Genomic DNA, 18,386 nt, shown 5'->3' with positions numbered 1-18,386 from the left:
CCAAGGGCCCTTTGTGACACGTGGGAAATAGAAGCTTGCCCGGCTGCTGGGAACAGGCAACGGGGCAGAACGGGACAGAGCGGTGCCATGAGGAGCCCCCACACAGCGCCTTTGTTCCTGTCCGACACGGAGCCTTTCCCAGGCGTTATTCCTGCAGGTGACCTCGAGGCCAGACCACAGGACTTGCTGACCCGTGGTTTCCCTGAGGCTTCACTTCTGCCGGAGCCTTCGAGGCCAGACCCCAATCCTTGACAGGAGTCTCCTGTCCTTGTGGCAGGAGCCCTTGAGACCGAGCGCAGGACTTGCCGTCCTGCAGCCTTCCTGAGGCTTCTGTCTTGGAGGTGCCTTCCAGGCAGCACTTGGTGACTTGGAGCTTTTGCAAGGCATCTCACCTGAAAATAGCCACAAATCCAGTCAGAGATATGGAGCAGAGACCCCCGAGAGTGCCCAAGCTGGCCTGGGTGGAAGAGGAGGAAGAAGGCCCTGCAGCTGCCCCAGCACAGGAGACCGAGGAGGTGGTGCTGTTCCAGCCACCGCAGGAGGGTGAGTGGCAGAGCTGGGCCACAGGGTTGGCGTCTGCAGCCAGCTTGACCCCATGCCATGCCATGCCATGCCATGCCATGCCATGCCATGCCATGCCATGCCATCCTATCCCCTGGGGAAATGCCCATGGACAGGACGGAAGAGGGCCTGGGCAGACACCCTGCAGTGGCCGCGCTCCATCCCCTGGGCCATCCCGGGGCTCTCCCTGCCTGGGCAGCGCAGGGCTGGCCTGTGTTTCCCGGCCTCTCCCGCAGCCCCTCAGCTCTGGCTGCACTCGCTCTTTGCCACATGCAGCCCTGGAGTGCACACAAGAGCAGGAGCCCACCCGTGGCCGCTTCCGCAGCACAGCACAGGTACCTGCAGCCACCCCCACCTGGGCTGGGCCTGCTGTCCCTGCTCAGCCCAGCACCGTGTGTGCAGCACTCCATGCAACATCCCCGGCTTCCTGCCCTTCTCCTACAGTTCATCTGCAAATTCATGAGGAGAATGCAGGAGGAAGAGACCATGGCCATGGGCACTGGGCTCAGACCATACTCGCCCATCTTCAAAACCAAGCCCAGCGCTGCCCTCCTGTGTATGCTTGTAGAGGAAGGGTTTTACTATCCAAACCAAATAAGCAGCCTGTGGGCAGGGTTTGATCCTCCCAGGAATTTCTTGGCCTCCCAAGCCACACATGCTGGTTGCTGTGAGCCTTTGAGGCCACATGGCAGTGCGCGGGGAAGGGAATCACTTCTCTGGGCAAGCTGGGAACATTGCTCCCCCTGGCAGCTTTCCAAGTCTCCCTGTGCCTTCTCCAGGTGCCTGCCATGGTGAGGTTCATCCACCAGTGGCTCGTGGCCAATGATTGTGCTGAACCCAGGCTGGATGAGGCCCTGCTGGATCTGACGGAAGCACAGCCAGATGACGCAGTCCTGACGCTGCTGCGTGTGGCCCCGTCCTGTGACAGGTATGGGGCCCACCTGCCCAGAGGGCTCAGGCCTCCCCAGCCCATCAGCCTGTACAGCCTGCCGCAGGTGTCTGAGCAACAGAGACTTCCAGGGGCCTCTGGCTGCTGCCTTTCCCAGCCCTGGCACGTCAGCCCCTGAGCCTGCTGCCATGCTCCCTCCCTGCCCCTCAGGGCTCTGTCCCCACAGGCCTGGGCTGCCTGGCTGCTGCTGGCCAGGGCCAGTGGGCAGAGGCAGAGCTGGCAGCCAGCTCAGCTCCCCACGGTGCTGTGGCTGAGACCCCCCTGAGACAGAGCTCTGACCCCGCAGAGCTGCCATGGCCATGTGGAAGACCATCATGGGCTCAGCCAGGACTGCCGAGCTGGCACAGCTGATCCTCCTGGATGTGCTGGGGAGCTGGCCAGAGCACAGCACGTGCACCTCCGATGGGGACCAAACGGGTGTCTTTAACCTGGCTGTGAGTTTCTGCAAGTGGCCTTTGCTGGCCCCAAGGCCGCCTCTCCAGCAGCTCTCCATCCTCCTTCCCCCACTGCATCTGCCTGCCTCAGGCGCTGGCCTGAAACCTGGCCCAGGGGCAGCTTCAGGCCCAGCAGGCCCCGTGCTCCCCCTGCCAAGGTGTCTGCGGGCCTCTCCCTGCCACGCTCGGGCCCTGCCACACGGACGCCTGGGCACTGAGCGCTGTCTCGGGGGGGGCCTTTGTCCCTTGCAGGCAACCGTGGTGATGTGGAAGATCCTGCAGGTGCCCTGTCTGCCACGGATATTGAAGGTGTATTTCCCCCGCCTATTTGTGCATCTGCTCTTCCAAGTGTTCTCCAGCACAGAAGAGATGCCAGAGGAGGTCGATGCCTTCTGGAAGGGATGCCAGCAAGAGCACGGCCTTGCCACCAGCCCAAACAGGTGCTCCATCCCACTCCTCCTGTCCCTGCCACGTGGCCTGCCAAGGAGCCAGTGCTGCCAGTGTGACCTGGCCTTTGCTGTGCACACAGGTTTGCAGTGCGCACCCTGAAGTCCCTGCTCTGCCTTCTCTGCTGTGAGGATGTGGTGGTAGCAATGGAACGCAGGTGTGGCTGGGACACGCTGCTCTCTCTTGACACCCACCACTTTGCGGTGGCTCTGCTGGCCAGGTGAGAGCCCCTTCTCCCCACGGCCTCTGACATTTGTGCTCTGTGCCCGGGGTGCCCTGCAAAGTTTCCGTGGTCATGGGCCAGAGGGCCTTGTCACTGCGGGACAGCCAAGCAGACTGGAAAAGGCTGGGAGAGGAGGGTGCCCATGAGAAAGCAACTCCCAAGTGGCCCAGGTCCCCTTGCTGGAAGGGTGGTGGGGAAAGATGAGAACTCTGTGAGTCACTCCTGGGAGAGATTTGCCCCACTGGCTCAGGGTCTTGTTTCCGTTTTCCTCTTTTTAGAGAAATTTCCCATTCAGCCCTACACTTTTGTTCCGGGATTGCATTCTACCTGCTCGCCATGCTGGGCCAAGAGATGCCATCCTGGGATTTCCCTGCCCTGGCATTCCTTGTGGAGGTGAGCCTCAAGGCCAGCGCTGCCTCCCAGCTCTCTGCCCTCTCGTAGGCACAGCTGCCAGAACGGTGCCCGTGCCCTGTGCTGCTGCCTGGGCCCAGCCCTGTGGGGTTCCGGGCTCCTGCCGGCCGGCTCCCTGTCACTGCCCTGTGCCTTTCAGGTCCTCGAGTGCCTGGACTTGAGGGAATGCAGTGACAGTGTTCTGCAGATCATGGCACAGAACCTGCAGAGCGAGCACAGGGCCAGGCGTTACTTGGCACTCAGAGGCCTGGTAGTGCTGGGCAAGAATCCCTTGATGGTGAGAAGGGGGCAGTGGCTGAAGCCGTGCAGGCAGCGTGGGGCCGGGCAAGGCAGTCGCTTGGCCTTTCCTGGGCTTGGGGCCCTGGGGCAGCTGCTCCCAGCTCTCCTGACTCCCGCTTCAGCTGCCCCAGTGCTTTGGGACAGGCCTTTGGCCTCTGGGCCCTGCGGCAGCAGACTGGCCTTTCACAAACTTGTGTTCTGCACAGGCTGAAAAAATGGGGAGCCTAAGCGAAAGTCTTGTGGAGCTCCTGCAGGAAAATGATAGCCACATGATCAGGATGACCATTCTTCTACTCCGATATTTGCTCCTGGATATTGGGGGTGCCCCAATAGCCACCCCCATTGCCCTGCAGCTGGCTGAGGCGCTCCTGCCACTCTTTGACCACGTAAGGCTCTGTGCCCACAGCCACGGCCACCGGCTGCTGCCCGGACACTTGGTGCCCTGTGCAGATGCAGGCCTGTGCCCTGGGGGGCCTGAAGCAGCTAATGCTGAGGTCTTTTGCCCTTCCTCTCCTACAGGATGATATCCGGGTGCAGCTGAGCTCCATGTGTGTCTTTCAAGAGATGCTGGACTTATTAAGAGAAGATGGAAGAAAGGCCCTGAAGTGCCACGTGCGCCAGAGCCTGGTCCCACTCTACTTCCACTGCCATGATGAGAATCAGATTGTTGCTGAGGTGAGGACCTGTGGCCGCCTGCTGTCCCCCTGGCAGGGGACTGGGCTGCCTCCTGCCCTGGCACCTTGCGGGCTGCAGCCTCCTCCAGGCTGTGGCACTGGGATGCTCCTGTGCCCTGGCCTGTGGGGCCAAGACTGCGTCTCTGCTGCTCTCCAGGCCTCCCGGGAAATGCTGCATTCTGCAGCCAGATTCCTGAAGAGGAGGAATCTCGAACAAATGCTCCAGGTGGATCAGACATGGAGGTTTGGCGAGTGCTTGGTAAGAGAAGCCGAGAACGCCCAGGCTCAGCCTGGAGAAGGCCCCTGAGGGCGGTGCTCAGTGTGCGGGGCCGGGCAGCTGTGCCCCTGCCCGCTGCTGCAGCCAGAGGCCGTGGGGGCTCTTCTCCAGGCTCCCGTGGGCCCAAGCCGGGTGCCCATGGAGCCCCGGCCCGGCAGCGGTTGCGGGCCAGCACCGCGGCTCCCCGGGCAGCAGCTGGCCCTCTGCCCCATGCCCTCGGGAGCCCTTGGCCAGCGGCTGCTGGCCGCGCCTCAGGCCTCTGCGGCCAGGTGAGGCCGGGCCTGGGCCCAGGCAGCGCCCGGCCCAGGGGCTGAGCCCGCGCCAACCCTTCCCTCCTGCCGCTCTCTGCAGCTGGCAGAGGACAGGAGCCGAGCAGCCGAGCACCTGCGCCAGGCCCTGCACTACCTGCAGAGCCCACAGGAGCCCCTGCAGAGGCGGCCATCAGGTTCATGGGTGAGCCACGAGCCCGCGCTCCCTCCCCGGCTCGCTGCAGCTCGGCCACGGCCCCGCCTGCTGCGCTGGCATCACCAGCCGGGCCCGGCGCTGTGGAGCCCCGCCTGGGCTGGGCATTGCTGCTGCCGCCCTCTGGCAGCCGTGCCCTGGGGCGGCAGCGTGCCCCAAGGCCGGGGCTGATCCCTGCCGGGCCAGCAGCCCGTGTGGCCACAGCACCGGCAGCGCCGCCAGCAGGGAGCTGTGCCGCTGGCGCCGTGACAGGCTCTGTGTTCACAGGCATGGCCAGGCGGCACCTGAGGGGGCAGCAGCAAGAGCTGCAGCTGATCTGCACTGGTGAGTGAGGCCAGCGGGCTGGCAGCAGGGGCTGCCAGGGGGGGAGCTGAAAGCCCTGTCCCGGCTGCAGAGGGCTCTGCTCCTGGGGGTAGAGCACACTGAGGTTTCAGGGCCACGTGGGCCATTGCTGGCCAGCAGCTTCGGGCTGATCCCCTTGCTCCCTGCTCCCTCCTGGCCATGGCAAGAGCCAGCTTGGATGGCCCTTGCAGGAAGCTCTCCCTGGGTCCCCTCAGATCCGGGAACTGACCATGGCTCTGTCCCTCTCTCTTTCAGCCCTTGAACACCTGACAGAGGACACCAGCAGTGCCGTGTCAGATGTGGCGCTTGAAACATTGTATGTCCTCCAGGCACTACAAAGTGAGCGATATTCCGTCTTCCAGAGGGTGCAAGATCAGCTCCGCAGGGCATGGAGGACACGGCCTCGTCTGTCACGGCTCGGCTGGCTGCGCTGCTGGAGCTCTGCAGAGAGCTGATCCCAGAGGCTCTGTCTGCTGAGGCCACCCGAGCCAGCAGGAATTTTCCATTTCTTTAAGCTTGTTTTCTTCTTTTTGTTTTTTCTTTAGCATATGAATACAGAGTGTGTTATAATACACAGACTCCCAGGAGCTTTCTTTTGCTACCCAGGGTCTGCAGGGCATAGGGGAAGAGGGGGAAACGGGTGCTTGGGCTCAGCAAGCTGCCCATGCATGCAGTGCTGCAGGGAAAATGGCCAGAAGCCCCTTGGCCTGTGGTGGTTCTGCTGAAGCCTTTGTGCTGCCCACAGAGCGGCTGGGCAGGGGCCGGAGCTGCGGGGATCCCTGCCAGAGCGGTGCCTGGAGATGGCCACAAGCCCTGTGCCAGGCAGGAAGCGCCATCCATGCCCTCCTGCCCGTCTGCTGCTGCCTGCCTTGCTGAGGGCTCCCAGGTGCCTCTGGATGGGGCTGCTCTGGATCTGCTGTGGGGCTGCGGCGCTGCTGCCAGGCAGCTTGGCCGGGCTGGGGCAGGGCCTGAGGGGCTGGGGCGCTGGCAAGCCCTGAGCAATGGGGCTGTCAGAGGCCACAAGCAGCCCCCTGGCAGCCGCCTTCTTCCTGCCAGAGTTGACTTGCAAGACACATCCCGGGCACTCTGCAACTAACAGCATCAGTGTTGTTGGAAAGCCAAATGCAGGGAAATGTCAGACCTTTGGTCTTGTCAGCAAAGCTTAGAATTAAACACAGCATTTGATCTGAGACCTTGGAAAGGGCTTCCGAACTCAGGTGCTAGAAGCCAGAATGCGGATTTCTAGTTTCTAGCAGAGACACGGGGAGGAAAGTTGAAGTGGAGGAATGCTTAGAGTTTTAGAGTTCAAGATCTAGAAAAAATCAAAGCAGTTACAACAGTAAACAAGAAGTTTAGGATGCAGTGCTGTAGGTTTGTTGTGTCATGGCATGATTGGCTAAGGAAGCTTCCACTGTAGCATGATGTGGGAAGCCAGGAAATTCCTCGGGCTGCCCTGCAGGACTCGAGACCCTGTCAGAGGGCTCAGAGACCTTGGCACAGAGCCCAAGACCCCTGTGCCTTTGATTTAGCCCTTGGAAAAAACAATTCCCAATCTTGTATGAAGAATGACAAGCCACAAAATGAAAGGGGATTTATCACAGAGTGGAAAAATAGATTTTGGGGCTTTTTAGAATGGGGCTTCAGGGGGCAAGATGGAGGAATCTGGGCATGTCCAGCCTTTCTCCTTCTTCTTCTTGGCCTCCATCTTCTGCTGTGATGTTGGCACTTTTCGATTGGTTACGAGTAGAAGCTCACTGTCTAACGTAGATGATAGGTATGGGAAAGTAATTGTAAATATTGTACAGGTAGTTGTTTTTAGTATAAAAAGATAACACTGCCCCGGGGGAGGCAGAGTGCCTTAGACTGTCTTGCTGAGCAGACCTCGGCAAGACAGGAGAAAGAATTTTATAGATAAGATACAACAAACAACCTTGAGACCGAGAAATGAAGAGCTCTTACTCCTTCTTCGACCACCGGGCTGGGAAAAGAGACTTTCTAACTTATCTCGGGCTCACTCTGACCAGCTAGAGACCCCGAGAGCATGAGTCCCTAAGAGGAAATATTGAAGGATTGGCTCCAAAACATAAATATCCTTGTTGGCCGTGTCTTCTTGGCCAAGAAATCCTTCAAAGCTCTTGGAACTACAAGTCTTGCGGCCCTGTGAGCCATGAAGTGGAGATGGGAGCCAAACTCACCCTTCCTGTCTATGTAGAAGAGAAGAAAAAGCAATGGCATCATCTAAAAAATTCAGAGGTCCGCTCTCTAGCTCATTCCAAACTCCTTCAACTCGCCCAAAGTGGGATTTAGCTACAAATAGATGACAGGGACTCTTAGTGCTGCCTCTTTGACTCCAGAGCAGCTGCTTTAGTATCTTTCCCATAACCCTGTGTAGTTGTGTGCCAGCAAGGTCTCCTTTGAAGAAACTTTCCCAACTGACTTGCATGGAGGTTTGTTTGAAGGGTGTTTGAGGGGAAAGGCTCCCAGCAGAGGTCTGGGCTTTGGCCTAGCTGTGTCCCCTGCTGAATGTGAAGTGTGCCATCAGCTGCAGGGCTTTCTGGGCTAAAAATATCATCAAGTCACTTGGACTTGCTCATTTTGGCCTCTAAAAGCTGGACCCACTCTCGGAGCAAATTTGGAGACCTCATCTATGTGTGGTTGGAGCACCTAGGATTTTCCCAGTTGCTGGGAATGGTTCTCCAGGTCCCTGGAGTATCCAGGGCCCTGGTAAGTTCCAGCTCCACACATGCCTTGGCAATGAGAAGCAGAGGAACCCAGACCTTTTTTTGCTGCCTGTGTCACTGCACCGGGGTCATCGGATGGGCACATGCAGCCCTTGTGCTGGAGCTGAGCTGCTCTGCCCAGCACTGGTGGCCGCCATCCAAGCTGGTTTTGCTTGTCCTGGTTCCCTGACAGCTGGGGCCCTGGGCAGAGCCCTGAGAGCCTGGTCTCCCCCCAGGGGAGGAGCAGGAGACCCTGGAGAAACTGTCCCGGGTGGGGATGCTGCTGCTGCTGCTGCTGCTGCTGCTGCTGCTTCTGCTGCTGCTGCTGGAGACAGCCAGGATGACATCAAGGATGACAAGCTCTTCCTCAGCCTGGCCACTGGAGGCTGAAGGTGATGGACTTTGATTCTGGCACTATCTTCAAAGCCAAATTCCACAGGGAATTTGCAGATGAGTCCCCACCCGGGGAAATGCTGCCAGATTTGGGCATGGCCCAGCCTGGCTGGGAAGCAAAGGTTCCCCCTTTGCTGGGGCAGATGCAACTCTTCCTTCAGTCGCTGCCCAGCTGCTTTTTGGCAGGACTGTGGGGATGTGCTGGGGTGGGTACGAAATGGGAGTGGGCTCCTGGCCCTGCCAACAGCCCCCAGCACCCACCGTGCCCCGGGCTGGGGCTGGGGCTGGGGCAGCCAGCCCGACACAAACAAAGTATCATGGTGGGAGCAGAGGTGGGACTCAATAACCTGTGCAGGGGCTGCTTTGCTGTGCAGGCAAGGAAGGGCTTGGGCTGCTCAGCTGCCCTTGTTTGCTTTGGGATCACCGTGATTTTGGGGGCAGGGCAGGGGGGAAGAGAGAAAGTGTGGGCCTCCCTCAGCCATGGCTGGGTTTTTCCCTACCATGTAGGAGTTGGGCCTTCCTCAAGGCCCTGACAGAGATAAGAGTTTTTACCGTTTTTCTTGCTTTCCCTTTTTGCATCTAATCTCTTTTCAAAAATGTGTTGTTTGTTTTTCCAGAGGAAGCGTTCTAGGTGGTCCAGTGTGGATGGGGAAGTGCTTGGGAGCAGCTGTGGTGTGGATGGGCCCTGCCCTTGGAGAAGGCTGAGGACATGGTTTGGGAGCAGCTTTTCTTGCAGCCGTGGCTGGTGTGAGGTGGGTCCCTGTGTGCTTGGCAGGGTGGGATCAGAGCTTTTGGGAGATGGCAGCGAGCACAGGAGCATCCTGCTCTGGGCAGCTGCTGAGGGCTGGATGTGCCGTGGCTGGCTGCAGGCTGGGCACATGTCCTGCCCTCCTGCTCTGCTGCCAAAGGCAGCAGGGATGGGCAGCTCTGGGCACAGCTCTGGGCACAGCCAGCACGGCCTGGGCACCGCAGGCCTTGGCACAAGGGCACAGGAGCCCTCAGCTGACGGGCACTTTCTGCTTTCTCTCCTTGCAGCCGGGCTCTGTGGCTGCTGAGTGTGCTCTGGGCTCTGCCAGGGCTCTGCTGGGCTCAGCCCTGGGCCCAGCTGGGCTGGCTCTGCCCTCACATTGCTCTGACAGCTCTGCATCAGACGAGCCTGTTGCGAGCACAGCGCCTGAGCTTTCTGCTTTGGCAGTGAGTGAGACTCTGCTGCAGGCCCAGAGATTGCAGCTGGGGACACACATCCAATTGGCAAGGACCCAAACTCTCCACAGTCCCAGCTGAACGCCTGGATCTGTACAGGATGTTTGTCTTTCCCATTCTTCCTTCTTGATTGGCTGGAATTGTGCAGTTGCACTTTCTTCCTCTTCTAGAAGTGCCAGGAATGGGCCAAAGCTGGCGAGTGGGCCGTGCTCCTGAGGCAGTGCAGTCTGGAGGTGATGGATGGAGAATTGCCCTTCTGCACTGCCAAACCAGAGCAAAAAGCTGTCAGTGGGACTTTGTGTCTTTAAGAAATCCCTGACAGTTTCAAATGATCTGTGCAGCTCATTTCCAGGCTGAGAAGGAAGGGCATCTTCTAAAGGATTTGGGGTTTGACAGAGTTTCTATTCCCAGTCCTGCTTGGAGCTGGAAGGGCACAAAGCAATTTCCTCTTGCTGCGAGCACAATTTAAAATAGCAATGTTGGAAACAAAGCCCAAAACCTTTTAAAAGGCTGCTGAGGCCAGTAAGATGGATCCATGCCATCAGCAGATTTACAATGTAAATAATTGAGTTCTCTTTTTCAAAAGGTCATTTACCTCTTAATGCAAAGTATGTAACTTTGCATTTATGTTTTGTTTTTTTCACTCACATTATGTTATATTTTTTCTCTAGCACTTGTATTTTATTCTTATCTTTTACAATTTACCTATTTTTTCCTTTTTCCTTTTTTTTCCTTTAAATAGAAAACATGTCCTATAAAAGGAATGTCCTTTGCTCCTGGTTCCCATGTGGAGCAGCTCCCTTCCTGCTGGCTGAGCTGCTCAGGCAGAGCCCGGCAGCTCCTGGCCCTGCAGGGCTGAGGCTTTTCCCCGTTGCTGGGCACAGACTGATGGAGCAGCACTGCTGAACACGGGCACACAGAGGGACCAGGAGCAGCTGCCTTTGGCCACCTGAGGCTCCAAGGCCCAAACTCTGAGCAGCCAGGGCTGGAAGAGACTGGCAGGATCTGATCCCTGACTCTGGGCCAGGGCTGCACAAATGACCCCACAGCAGCAGCAGCAGCAGCAGCAGCAGCAGCAGCAGATGGAGCTGACTTTCAGCACAGCCCCTGCCCCTGTTCCCTCCCGTGTGCAGCGGTGTCACAGCAGTCTGAGGCACCTGGGAGCCCCCAGTGCCAGCAGGGACTTGAGATGGCAGCCCTGGGCTCCTGGAGGCTGTGCAAGGAACGGAGCTGGGCACTCCCTGTCCATGGGGAGCTTGCAGATGGAAAAGGCTGCTGTGCCCAGGCAGCTCCAAGGGCACAGAAAGGAGGCTCTGGAGCACTGGATCTGTGCCAGTGCCACAGTCCTGGGCAGCAGCCAGCCAGCCCTGGGGGAACAGAGGGCACAGCACGAGGGACAGAAGCAGGCAAGGGCAGAGACTGGAGAGAGCCAGAGCCAGGAGCAGGAACAGCTGCTCCATTGCACTCTTGGAGAAAGCTCTGGGCTGGTTCAAAGTGCTGAAAGGCGTGAAGGGCAGAGAGGAGGCCACAGCAAACAATGCTCCTGTTTGCACAGCCTCCCCTCTCCGTGTCCCAGAAGGAATTGCATGGACTGTGTTCTTCTCTCCGAGTCGTATCGTTCAGCATGAGCAGCGCAGCACCAGGAGCTGAAGGAGCTGAAGCCTCAGGCCACAGGAGCTGGGCAAGAGGAGACTTTTGGAGTAAAGTAATGCTGCTAAAATAGCCCCAGCTGAATGCAGTGGATAGAATCATGGAATCACAGAATCCTTTCTGTTGGAAAAGCCCTCTGAGCTCACCCAGTGCAGCTGCTCACCCAGCAGTGCCAAGCCCAGCACTAAACCACGTCCCTGAAGTGCCAAGGCCTGGACACCAGCCCTGAGTGAGGCCTGAACAGCAGGCCCTGAGCCAAAGGTGGCCTCTGGATGAACCTTCCAAGCAAAGGTTATCTTTGTATCTGCTCCCTAATGAAATATGCATGGTCATTAGCACTGTGATAGATGTAGCCACTCATTAGTGAAACATGCGTTGGCCTTTGTGTATTTAGAAGCTGGACAAGGCCATGAAATCTGACATCTGGCCTTGTTTGGGGCTGAATGGTCAAAGTCACCTCCCTTGGTTCCTCCTGGGGCCCTGGCCAGCCTTTGGGAGGGAGCCAAGAGAGGATGAAACCAGATGTTGCCACACTAGAAGTGCTGTCAGTTTGTACATTCAGCACTGTCAGAGCTGGGCCCTCTCCCAGCGGGGTTGGAGCCTCACCTGTGGCTGGAGGCACCTGCAGGAATTGCCAGTGCCCAGGAGTGGCTCTGCAGCCCTTGGCTGTGACAGCTTCCCCAGCTGCTGTGTGGATCTGGGCGATGGTAAAGGCTGAGGGTAACTGGGGCTGGATCTTTCTCAATCACTGCAGGCAATCTTTGGTGGGGATGGTTGGGTGCATTGCTGAGCTGCTCCTGTTGAGATTCTTTGCTGCTTTGAGCTGCAAGAAATGACACTGATTCCTTCAGTTGGTGTCTGTGTCCTTGGTGCTGACCCTGCCCACTGGCAAAACAAAACTGGCCCAGTCTGGCCAGATCCCAACAAAATGTCTCTTGTTCAGTGTCAATGTGAGGAATCAGTGCCATCAGAAATTCCCAGATGGGAAGCCCTTCCCTGCAGTTCCCTGGCTCTGGAGTGGGCTGAGGTTGGAGCCCCGTGGGAGCAGTGGGGCAGTCGGGAAAAAGAGGCTGAACCCCTGGATGGCTTCAAATGCATCCAAAAATTGCACATGGAAAAGGAAAAGAACTTGTGGGTTTGGGCAGACAAAGATGAATTTGTTAAGAGTACATTGGAAACAGCACCTTCAGAAGGAACAATTATTGTTGGAATGCCCGCACAAGGAGCAAGAGAAGAAGGTTTTAATCTTGAGCTCAGATGCATTAGTGCAAGGGAAATATCAATATTATAAATAACTAAATATGTATTTATAATACAATAAGACCTTCATATATATTTGTTATATATTTCTATATGTATGTCTAGGTCTGTCTATCTATATCAAATGTATATCTACATATAAAATTATAATAATGTGAAGTAGTGCTGACAATACTAATTTGGTAGCTTTGGCTGCTCAGGGATGTAACACTAAATACCCTACAGAACAGGATTGGCCAGGACCCTAATGTCAGTGGTCAACTTTGTGAGATTGTATACAGTGAAAAACGGAGGAAGGGAGGAAATTGGCTATTTTACAGGGTTTGCTGATACTGTGATGCAGAGTGCTTTGTCTGTTCCTGTGAAAAATTCAGTGATTAAGCCTGCAGGGATTTTCATGTGCCAGACTATGCACAAGCTGCAGGATTGGTTGAAAGGGTGAAGGGGTTGTTAAAAGAGCAGTTGAAAAAATGAGGAGATGGGAACCTTTGCCCATGGAGAACCCATCTCCCAGATATGCCCCATGCCCTTAACAATGGCCCACTGGGGAAATGGAAACCCCCTGGCTGTGCATGGCTGCCCCCAGTTTGCAGATCCAACCATGGGCAGTGAGACTTGAACTGCCTGGAAAATTGTTCTGGCTGTGATGGCCCCTGGCAGGGCCAGCCCAGAGGCTGCAGGGCTGGGCCTTCATGCATTGGAATTAGTTTGGATAAATTCAAAGCAAATGAGATCTATCAATACTGAAACAGGAATTCAGATTCCTCCAGGACACTTTGGTTTGATAACTGCTCACTCGAGCTTGGCCATGCAAAGTGGTCATGTCATGAGAGGAGGAATTATTGTTGCAGATATCAAGGAGAAATTAAAGGAATTGTGTTAAACAACGGTGAACAAGATGGGATTATCCAAACCCATGACAGGGTAGCACAATTATCAATCTTGCAATTTTAAGAAGGATTGTGAAGAAAGGAGATCCACCTGCAATCACCACCGTTTGTGGAGATAAAGGGTTTGGATCCAGCAGCCCTAATAATGGAGCCAGAGTGTGGGTCCGGAGGCCAAAAGGCCCTCCCGAGGCAGCTGAAGGAGCAGCTCCTGGGAAAGACAACTCTGAGTCCTGAAACCTGGGCAGGAACAATGGGAATGTGTCCCTGCAGCCAAGTGTTCTGTGTGAGAACAAGTAGATCTGACAGGATATTGTTTTCCACATCCTGCCAGACCAAATCTCCCTGTTTGCCCCAAGGGCCCCTTTGGGAAATGCTCTGATCCACGGGGCTCCATGTGAAGGCTGCTGTGACACTGAGGGACTTGCACAGGAATTGCATCCAGGAGCCCGGGTGCCCCTCAGGGACTGGGACCCGGCCCCTTCCAGCCAGAGGGGAAAGGGTCCCCCCAGGCCTTGTTAGCCACAGACAGCATGGTAAAGCTGAACAGCAAAGGGCCTGGGGGCATTATTCTGGAATTACCATGGTGCCAGCTCCATGGACAACAGAATTCTTGTTCCTAACTCCAATGAGATTGAGAAAAATGGATGAAGAATGGTGTCACTAAAGTACTACAGGTGTCTGTAAGTTGTACCTTGATAGTCAGCCAGAATCTTTGTCTGCCACAAACACCTCTAGTGTTTCACCAAGGGGTTAGTCATCAAAATGTAATGATGAGTTCTGATGGATTGCTGAGCTTCTTTTGTAATTCTTTGCTAATGATGATGTGCTTTGCTGAGCTTATCCTTTTGTAATTCTTTGCAGCTGTGCATGATATAAATGACACAATTCCTTCAGTTGGTGTCTGTGTCTTTGGTAGTGACCCTGCCCACTGGAGAAACAGGGCCCCCTCTTGCCTAAGTGTTACCTGGCAAGGCAGAAACCCTCCCTCCAAAATTCCCCCTTCCTCCTTGTTCCCCCCCTTCATACCCTGAGCATGATGTGCTCTGGTCTGGGCTATGCCCGGGGTCAGTTGGGCTGTGTCCCCTGCCAAGCTCCCCCGCAGCCCCAGCCCCTCCCCAGCGTGGCTGGACGAGGGGCAGGACAGGCCTTGGCTGTGCTGCAGCTCAGCAAGAACAAAACCATCTCTGCGTGCTCAGCCCTGTGCTCAGCACCCGGCCCAGCAGTGTCTCAGGGCCAGGGGCTGTGCCCTCAGTGCCTGCCAGGGCTTTCCATGGCAGCTGCCAGGCCAGGTGACCCAGGAGTCCCCCCCAGTGCCGGTTGCCATGGAAACAGTGCCCAGCACTGCCCCTTTCTGTCTGGCTGACCTGGCCTTTGGCCCTGGCAGTGCCCTTGGCTGCTGGTTCCTGGTGCCCGAGCGGCCAGCGCGGCACAGGGCAGGTGGCCATGGCACAGCCCCCAGCAAGGGATCCCCTCTGGCCCTGGGCACTGACACCAGCCGTGAGCAAGGTCCGGCTCCGGGCATTGGTTGCCTTGGCACCAATCTAAGGAACGGGTCCCCGTGGCCGTTGCCATGGCACCTGGTGGCACCAACGAGTGTCACTGCAATTGTACCTGGAACAGCCCTGGCACCGCTTTGTCCTCAGGGTTGCCATGGCAGCCCAGGGCAGCAACAGCTCTGCAGGCAAGGGGCCATGGAACCTGGCTGCAGAAATGGCTCCTTGGGCTGGTTTCCAAGGAAACCTGAACTGATGGGGGTTCCCATGGCAGCCAAAGCCAGCAGTGGGGTGAGTGCAGTGTCCATGGCAACAGTCCCTTGCAATGGCCCAGTGCAGGCTGGGATGATGATCCACCCTCACAGCTGGCCCAGGGCAGGTCTGGAGTGGTCTCGGTGGCACCTTGGGCTTGGCACACACTTGAGGAGGGTGTCGGTTTGCAATGGGGAAACTCAAAGAGTTTTAGATTGCTTGAAAAACTAAAAGAAGCAAAGCCGCTCTTTGGCTTTGTGAATCCAGTTCTCTGAGCACAGCAGGTCCCAGGTGAGTGAGGAGAGACAGGATGGGGTTGAGGAATGTGGAGCAAGGTTGTCCACACTGGGTCAGACCTCAAGGCAAAGCTTCTCTGACCAGGCCAGACCTCCTTAGGAGAGTCCCTGGATCAATATCAATCACAGAATGCTGCAATCACATCCTGTGTAATAAGAACAGCAATAAAGACACCCTTTCAAATAGGAATACATAGTTCTTAGAAGCTCTTTGAAATATTTCTCCATAACTGTTAAAGGAAATCATCCTGATGAACTGCACGAGAGCAGAGGGAAATCAATGCAGAGCCATGGTTTGTCAGGACTTGCTTGATCCTAATGAGCCCCGTGGTGCATTTGGAGCTGAGTCTGGAACCTCAGGGCCTGAGAGGGGATTGCACAAACCTTTGCAGGAGTCAAAGGCAGAGGAAAAACTCAAAGTGTCTCAAGGCATGAATGGGTCCCACTGAGGTCCATCCCTAAAGGGGCTCCTCATGGACTCCTTGGAGGAGAGAATTGGAGGCCAGGATGGCATGAAATCCTCTCAGAGACTCAGTGTAGAAAGGAAAATCCAAACTACCTCAAAAACCTTGAGTATCTCAAAGTATTAATGAGCCCCACTGAGTGTCAGTACAAAGCTCTCCAGGGACTCGTTAAAGCAGATAATTGGGGCCATGATTGCACAAACCTCTCACAGAGTCTGTATCAAAAGGGAAACACCAAGTACCTTCAAATAACTGAAGTACCCTGAAGTATTAATGAGCCCCACTGAGTGTTGTTACTGACAAAGCCTCTCCAGGGACTAATTGCAGCAGATAATTGGAGGCCATGATTGCACAAACCTCTCAGAGACTCCAAGGCTAAAGCCAAACCCAAAGTCCTTTGAAAAAGCTGCAGTCCCTGCAGGGAGCATGAAGGAGCCCCCAGGGCCATTGCTGAGCAAGGCTCCCCAGGGACTCCTTGCAGCAGATCCTTGAGGCCACTGGGATGTGGGCTAGGGGGGGATGCTGAGGGCAGCACAAGGGGCTGACAGTGCCCAGCCTGGCTGGGGCTGTGCCAGGAGGCCCCAGGGCCTCAGGACAAGGTGTCTCCTCCCAGCCCTTGGTGGCACAGACCCTGCTCTGCCCCAGGGCACCAAGACTTGGCTTCTCTGTGTCCCCATCTGTCATCACTGCCTGCAGTTCTCTGCTCTGACTGGGGCCTGGGGACACTTGCTCTGTCGTTTCCCTCTCTGGGACCCATTAAAAGTCCAAGAAAGTTTGGAGTTGGATTCTGCCTTGGAGTTCTGGAGAGGTTTCTTCAGCTCCCTCTCAGGGACTGATGTTCAGGGCCTGAGCACAAAGCCCCAGAGGCTGATTAAAGTCCTTGTGCTGTGTCTGTGCTGCTGAGCTGGGCTGGGCTCCTGGCCCAGAGGCAGCTCCTGGTCACCAAGAAGAGCTTCAAAAGCACATTTCTCTTGATGAGCAGCTCTTCTGCCAGCCCAGCAGGGCTGGGGCACTGCCTGCAGCCAGCCCGGGCACAGCACAGAGGCACAGAGAGCTTCAATCAGTCAGGGCTGGGAAGGGGCTGAGAAGTGCCTGGGGCACAATCACTGCCAGCCCTTGGCACAGGAACCTCTGGCTGCAGGACAGTGCAGCTGCAGCTCCTGGAGCCATCTCCTGCAGCTGGAACATGCCAATGCCTGCAGAGCCTGTGAGTACATTCTCTGCTTGTCTCTTGTGCAGAGCAGCCAGGGGTGCCCAGGGCTGTCCTGCAGAGCAGGGTCCTGCAGCCCAGGGCACTGTGCTGGGGCAGGGACTCTGCTGCCTGCCAGGGACAGCTCTCAGCCAGCCCTGGCAGCTGCTCCCAGCGCTGGGGAGAATCTCTGGGGGGAAGGAGCCGCCCTGAGCAGGGCAGGGGCTGCTGCTGAGAGGGGCTGGGTGGGGCAGGGCTGCTCCCAGCTCCAGACCAGCCTGGGCACAGCTCCGCAGGGCACTTCCCAAAGAAGGTAAGCCTGGGATTGCTGTAAAGATCAGGAGCTTTCCTGAGAGTGTTTTCAATTTCCTGCTTGGAGAAGGATGGGAACATTGGGCAAAAAGATTTTTTTTATTTTATACAATTTTCATATATTTGTAGCTCTACAAATTACTATTACATAGTTATAAATCTATATTCCTTTTTTAGGTCTATTAAACTCTTAATGAACTCTATTACTATTATATACATCAATAACTATAATCCTTTATTAACTTTATTATTTTCCCTAACCTTTTTCTTTGATTTTAGAAAAATAAGCTGATTGTCTAAATGCATTCCTGAAATACATATAGTATACAATACATATAGTATCCTGTATAGTCTTATTATCAGGAAGAGGACCTACAAGAAGAACATTTTATTTTTGACCAGAATGTGAGCAGTCATAACAAAAAGTGAAGGCAAAGAAGCCCTTGGACCTAATCCAATGGATTGAGCCAGGGGCGTGTAACTGGGGTAAGTGAATCTCCTATTGGATGTTCCTGTTAAATATCCTAATTAATCAACCTTAATAAATTTTTGAAATCAGGTCCCAGGTGTGCCCCATCCCCACTGGGACACCTGGAAGCTTCCAATTTATGTCTGGTTTTTACTTTACTGTTCTAACACTGTTGCGAGGGAATTTTTTTTCTCTTTTGATTATAAAAAACAAGGGGATGAGAGAAGCAGAACAGGAATTATAATCCAAGAATCCCAGGACATTCTGAGTTGAAAGGGACACACAGGATCATCAAAGGAATGTTTGATCTTTTACAGGGACTGCAGAACTGTAAATTAAGTTGATCAGTCTCTCTGCTGGGAGCCTCCCAAAGGGCCCTCAGCCACTCCTCAGCCCTGCACAGCAGCAGCATCACCTTTGCAGGGCCCAGCAGGGCTCTCCTGAGCTGCCCTTGCCCAGCTGCATACAGAGCCTGCCCCAGCCAGGGCCCTGCACACAGGCAGGTTTCTGTAGGGCCCCAGCCAGGGCACGCAGGCTGGGATGGGCTCTGTGAGCGCTGGCAGGGACAAGGCTCCTCTCAGCAGGGAATGTCCAGGCCCAGGGAGATGCTCAGGGAAGCAGAGGGGGCTGGAGAGAGCAGGGCTGGGGCAGGAGGGCACTGTTGGTGTGTGGGAGGTGCCGGGCACAGCTGGGCACGGGAACACTGTCCTGAGTGCCCGGCTGTCTCTGCCCTGCC

At 55.8% G+C, this 18,386-nt stretch overlaps 1 protein-coding gene across 1 annotated transcript in view; it reads right to left on the bottom strand.

The window, feature by feature from the left end:
• Positions 1-18,386, bottom strand: part of LOC136569716 (zinc finger protein 345-like) — a 183,217-nt gene that overhangs the window by 132,856 nt on the left and 31,975 nt on the right. The window lies entirely within an intron of this gene.

Source organism: Molothrus aeneus, unplaced genomic scaffold (genome assembly GCF_037042795.1).
Source record: "Molothrus aeneus isolate 106 unplaced genomic scaffold, BPBGC_Maene_1.0 scaffold_19a, whole genome shotgun sequence".
In the NCBI taxonomy this organism is placed as follows: Eukaryota; Metazoa; Chordata; class Aves; order Passeriformes; family Icteridae; genus Molothrus; species Molothrus aeneus.
The sequence above is the reverse complement of the archived record's forward strand: the minus strand, read 5'-3'. Positions and strand labels throughout refer to the sequence as shown.